Genomic DNA, 5,484 nt, shown 5'->3' with positions numbered 1-5,484 from the left:
TAATATACCAATAGCAACCGACTTAATAAGCCAATTATCGCATCCATCGGTTAACTTCTTTAAAGATTGGTTTAATAGAATTTGGTCAGCTTGGCTTGTTTGTTTACGTTAGGTGATACAATCCTCTTCAAAACGATTTATATTATCATCGATCCCATTGACAATGTCGTTCATAGAGAGCAAAAATAAAATAAAACACGCGCGAAAAACGAATATTTCGGGACATTAGACAGTACTTCAGAAAGTCCAGAAGAGTTTCCTTCATTATATACAAATAAGAACCGACTTAGTAAATAATCCCCAATCCAAGATACTACAGAACCCTCCCCCGTAATGCGTTTCAGTTTTTGAGTTCGACGTGTGAAACACGGTTGTTGACTTGTCTAAAAGTTTCACATCTATCTGTCTTCTATCGTTTATACCCGTCGCAAAGTGTGGAGAGTCTCGACCAGCTCTGTGATAGTTATAATCCACTCCTGAAGCCATGGTGCTTCGCGCAGGCCTCGAAATTTATGTTAATTGCGTGTTGTATCTTAAAGCACGTTATTAGAATGTCCGCTATATCTAAGTTTTTGTAGCTTTTCTGTAGCCTTTGGGAGGTCCCTTTATGTTTGCCTGATATACTTACCTAAATGTGAAAGGAGTGTGCTAATATTATTCACTTTTTAAGAACTTTCAAGGGCACAATTCTGAAGAACGAGTGAAATGACATTTTAAAATGTACCTCAGGACGCGCGAGTTTTATCATGTCTTCCAGAAAGATTATCAGGTTCTAAAAACGACGTCAAAGTCCTAGTCTCTCCTACGCAGGTATCGGAAGCCCAGCCGCTATAGCTCAGTGGTAGAGCACTGGTCTTGTAAACCAGGGGTCGTGAGTTCAAACCTCACTGGCGGCAATGAATTTTTTTTTATTGAATTCGTGGGTGTTATGAGTAACTGATCACCTGAGCCCTAAAAATAAAAAATAAAAAAGTTTTTGAACATTGTTTTTCTAAATTTAGATGTAGCACGTGTCGATTTAATGATACGGGAATGATACCTCTCAAGTATAGAGGCGTTTACCATCGCCCGTCTTTCCGGCGGTCCGTGGTGTTTTATAAAATGATATACCTATCAAACGACTTTCTTCTTGGTGGCTTCTTTTAAACATGACCGGTTTAAAATTTATTCTTAATACATCGTTATTTTTCGCAATGGACTAACATTATAGATTTTGCCTCAATACTTTTTAAATGCAAACAGTTCTTACATAGTCTGTCTATTGTGCCGTGTTTTGTGTCTTCTGTAAATCTGTAACGGTCAGCGACTAACGAGCTCACCCGCACATGTCAAGCTTATATACGCCACGGGGAGTAAAGCGTGTTGAGTAGGAAGTGTCGGGCGCAGTGTCGGTGTTGTGTTCATGTATATGACGGTGCTGTGTAATGCGTGGTATTTGTGTTTTCTGCGATGTATTTAGGGTTGCTGTCAACTCGTGATCGGTCGTAGCGTATTAACAGGCTCGTTTTTTTATATGAACCTCTAAAAATCTCGCTAGGTAGCGCAAGTTACCGCCCAATTTCAGATTGTTTGCTGGAGTTATTTCTTTATGTAAGTTTGACACCCGTTTTTTCTGTCTAGTGGCTCCGTCGTGGCCATAGAGTTATTGTAATGCACGCTAGAGGTTCAACTGGCGCTAGTGTCTATGCGACTTCCGGGAGGCTAATGGAAGCAGACAGCAACCAGTCTACTCTTGCGGTGTTCCTGTGCATTCCTATGGGAAACCGCGCGTGAAATTTGTCTCTTCGCCGGAAAATAACATGAATAACTTTTATTATTTCGGTTGTACCTGATAGTATGTACATTTATTAATATTGTAAAAGTGCAATTGCTTTAATTAGAGCATTTGTTTTACCACTGAACGATGTTAAGCTTGGCTATATTTCAGGCCCAAACCTATGTCCCATGGCAGGTATGTAAAAACGAGCGACAAATCTAAGCAAAGAAACGATCGAAAAGAATGTAGAGTGCATTCAAGGTTCGCTAGCATTTCGGTGGCGCTTATATATTGCTGATACTGTAAAACCCTTAATGTTCGTGAGCCCTCAATTTTCGCGAATTTCACGAATTGAAGAATTCGCGAAATTTAAGGGCGCGCGACAATTTCGGTCCTTAAGATTTTCAATGCAGGCGTCTGGAATTCGCAAAATTTGGTGGTCGCGATTATGTCATCTTTGACCGATTCGCGAAAAATAGGGGCCGCGAAAATAAAGGGTTTTACAGTATGCCCGTCCTACCACTCTATGAAAATTACTCCGTCGGGCATCTTTACGACGGTTAAAGAACATTCGAATGTAAGAAATAAAGTACGTGGACTACGAAAGGTGTGCCTTTTTATTCTTTCCTATGTCCGGCACTTTTTATCGGGTACCTGTTCTCCGACTTCTCCCTTTTTGCAAAGATTTGGAGCGTGCGGTTGATGATTTGAACCCAGAACATGTATCTTTGCACATATTCATGGGCAGAAAGAATAAAGCATTACTTATTAATTGCAAATCGAACTATATTAGATGGCTTTCAATTTATTTTGATCGCCTGCACGCACAAGGAGTTACTTATTCAGTGTTAATGCGTAGTTCTTGCCGTCTCTCTTGGTTTCTGTTCGTTTGGCACGTATATCCCCCATGGTGGAAAGCGCTGATGCCGTGTTCGCGCTAACAGTGTCCGACAGTGCACGTAAATACATGCACGAAGCGGTTTTAGCACCGTTTTTCATGCCACGAATTTCAAATAAAAACGCCGTAACTGACCGATGATTTCGTCTGCGTGACTGAGAAATGTTCCAATGTGCCAGTACGTACGAAATATTCGTGATATTTGCTCTTATAATCGAGCGCAGCGAGAAAATTCACTCGCTTTTTCCCATAGAAATGCATTACCGGAAGTCAGTTTCGGACTGGTTGCTGTCTGCTTCAATTTGCAGCAGCACACTACCGCCACTTGAACCTCTAGCGTACATTATAATAACTATATGGTCGTAGCTACCGACGCCGCCGACCGCCGACGACGCACGTACGTACGTACCTTTGCACGCAGCTACGTCCGCCACTTGGAGACTGTTTACTGTGTATTAAAGACATCGAACGAAAACAAACGCGTCCTGTGTGCTCTCAATTCGGCTAAAAGGCGCGCCGCTCGCTGGGCTCGTGTCTCGCCTGTTCTCGGCTGCTGGCCGCCATGTTTTATGAGGAGTAGGCTCAGCCAACACGCTCTGCGGTGTTTAGTGGAAAAGAAACACGGTGTATCGTGTTCAATCTACACGGCACCTCATGTGTAGACGAAGAACAAACATGGCAGCGTGTAAAATGAACACGTTTTGACGTGCCCACTATGGAACAACGGTTTACACGCCTGGGCGTGTTATTTGCGCTAACAGTGTAGAGCGTTCCACTGCGAGCTTCCAAAAACGTCGAAACATATCGCAATTGTGTATCGAGGGAGAGCCTAATGTATGCAAGTAGGCGTCAGGGCTAGTTATTCAGGAAAAAACTAAAACAAAAGTCGGCAAGCTGTCGGAAAGTCGGCAAAGTAATAAACGAGCACTGTAGTTAGTCGCGTATAAACCAAGATGCTTCAACATATCTGATTTGAATGGGATAATTGAGACAATATGCAAGCTGCTACAGCACAGTGTCAGAGCTCTGGTCTTGTAAAAAAAGGATCGTGAGTTTAATCTTTATTGAAAGCTTTACCTTATGATGGTGCAGTGAAATGATCTGAAAAGAAACGAATCATTGACGTTTTCGTCGTGTGAGCCCTTGTGGTTCTTTTAGGTTATAAAATCAATTTAAACTTGAGATTTACCGTTGTGACGTTCAAATTTTTCTTATTTATTGCTAGAAATAGTGATTCTAGTTCTATCCTCACAATTTGCCATAGACATAATATGAAACCATTCACAAAACAAGCTTTTAAACAGTCCTGTTTTTTCATGTCAAGACAGAACATTTCGTCCGCGCGCCTATTCTGTATTAACGTCTTGAAGGCCGAACTAAGGGTCATGATTATGAAACGGGCTCGTACGTAGGTGTGCAATTTATTGTGAAAACATCGCGCACGCGTAAGTAGTGGAAATGAATGAAGGTCTCACAAACAGTACTTCGCGTATGCATTTGCGTATACATCAAGTTGTGTGGTTAGGTGACGTCAATTGATGTACATCCACAAATTTCTTTATCTTGGTTCTATTATACGCACTCTGCGTAATGGATAACCTGTAAAATGACCAGAATTGGCGTGTAAATATAGCTCGAATTAAATTTTTCCGCTCAACTGAGCGGGAAATGTAAGGATGGACGGATGGGCCATTTTCTGGGAGTGGGGCGTCCCGTCAAAAAGCATTTCATGCTTTGAATCACAGCTCGAAACAGTTTAGATTTTTTTAAGCCGTGGAGAAAGAAGTGTTTTTATAATGAGGTAGAGGTTATGCCATAGAACGCCCGGGACGACGGCCTCCATAGCTCAGTGGTAGAGCACTGGTCTCGTAAACCAGTGGTCGTGAGTTCAAACCTCACTGGCGGCATCCGCTTTCGTTTTTTTAGTTTTGTGCCATAGTTCTGGCTTCTAGGAGTTGTGAAGCTGTCCATTCTCTCAGACGCCACACGGTTTCTCGTTTTCCTATTGTTGCGATTTTGGACATTATCGTTTTTTGTTTGAAATTGTGCATTCCAGTGTCGTCTTTGAAGTGCATAGCTCCCTCCACATCGATGCTGAAAGTTTTCCTTGCACTGTAGTGTCGAATATTTTGGAAGTCACACACAATTGGTGAAATTTACCGACCGTTATAGCGCTGTCTTTTTAGAACGTGCTAAAGACCTTTCTTACAAAAGAAACTTCGTATTTTGCCATTGTGTCGCTAGAACTTATTGGAACCGGTACTTGTTTGTTTTCTGTGATACGACGCTTGTTTTGTGAAAGTATGGGATGTAAAATATGTTTAACTTGCGTATAATTGCTTCTATTTCGTCAGGTGTGTCAATAGTGTGCATTAATTGCCAAAAGAGGTGCGTGGCAAAAAAAAAAAAAAGCTCCATAAAGGGGTGGGTGAAGGAATTAGCTAAAGGAGTCAAGTACTTTTAATTTACCTTTCAATTATAATGAAATATAAGAACAACGGAAACACGACATAGATCAATGAAAAGACTGTGAGTGTGCTGGGGAGTTGGTGATAGGATACTTCGAAGTCGAAGGAAAAAGGGACGTCTTCTCTTCCTTTTCTCCTCGACTTATAGGTTTTCTACTATCCCTCACCACAGTCTCGCGTTTTAAACGTCAGGACATAGATGTTTGTTCGATAATTTTAATAAACCTCATAGACATGAGCACCAACTTCGAACCCCTTATAGATGCCAAAAGTGAGCGCATTATGCTGCTTAAGAAACTGCGATAAGAATCATATAGTTATGAGAGGGCGGTCAGGCAAAGAGTCAATGATGGGTTAGTTGC

General features: G+C 41.6%; 2 non-coding genes across 2 annotated transcripts; both read left to right on the top strand.

Moving 5' to 3' along the window:
• The first annotated feature begins 824 nt into the window (after window positions 1-824).
• Trnat-ugu lies at window positions 825-896 on the top strand. The gene has a single exon. It is a non-coding gene; the product is annotated as a tRNA-Thr (tRNA).
• A 3,593-nt stretch (window positions 897-4,489) lies between these two features.
• Trnat-cgu lies at window positions 4,490-4,561 on the top strand. The gene has a single exon. It is a non-coding gene; the product is annotated as a tRNA-Thr (tRNA).
• The last annotated feature ends 923 nt before the right edge of the window (window positions 4,562-5,484 follow it).

This window comes from Ixodes scapularis, unplaced genomic scaffold (assembly GCF_016920785.2).
Source record: "Ixodes scapularis isolate PalLabHiFi unplaced genomic scaffold, ASM1692078v2 PGA_scaffold0__279_contigs__length_252992795, whole genome shotgun sequence".
NCBI lineage: Eukaryota > Metazoa > Arthropoda > Arachnida > Ixodida > Ixodidae > Ixodes > Ixodes scapularis.
Note: the sequence above shows the minus strand (reverse complement) of the source record. Positions and strands in the feature narration are given on the sequence as shown.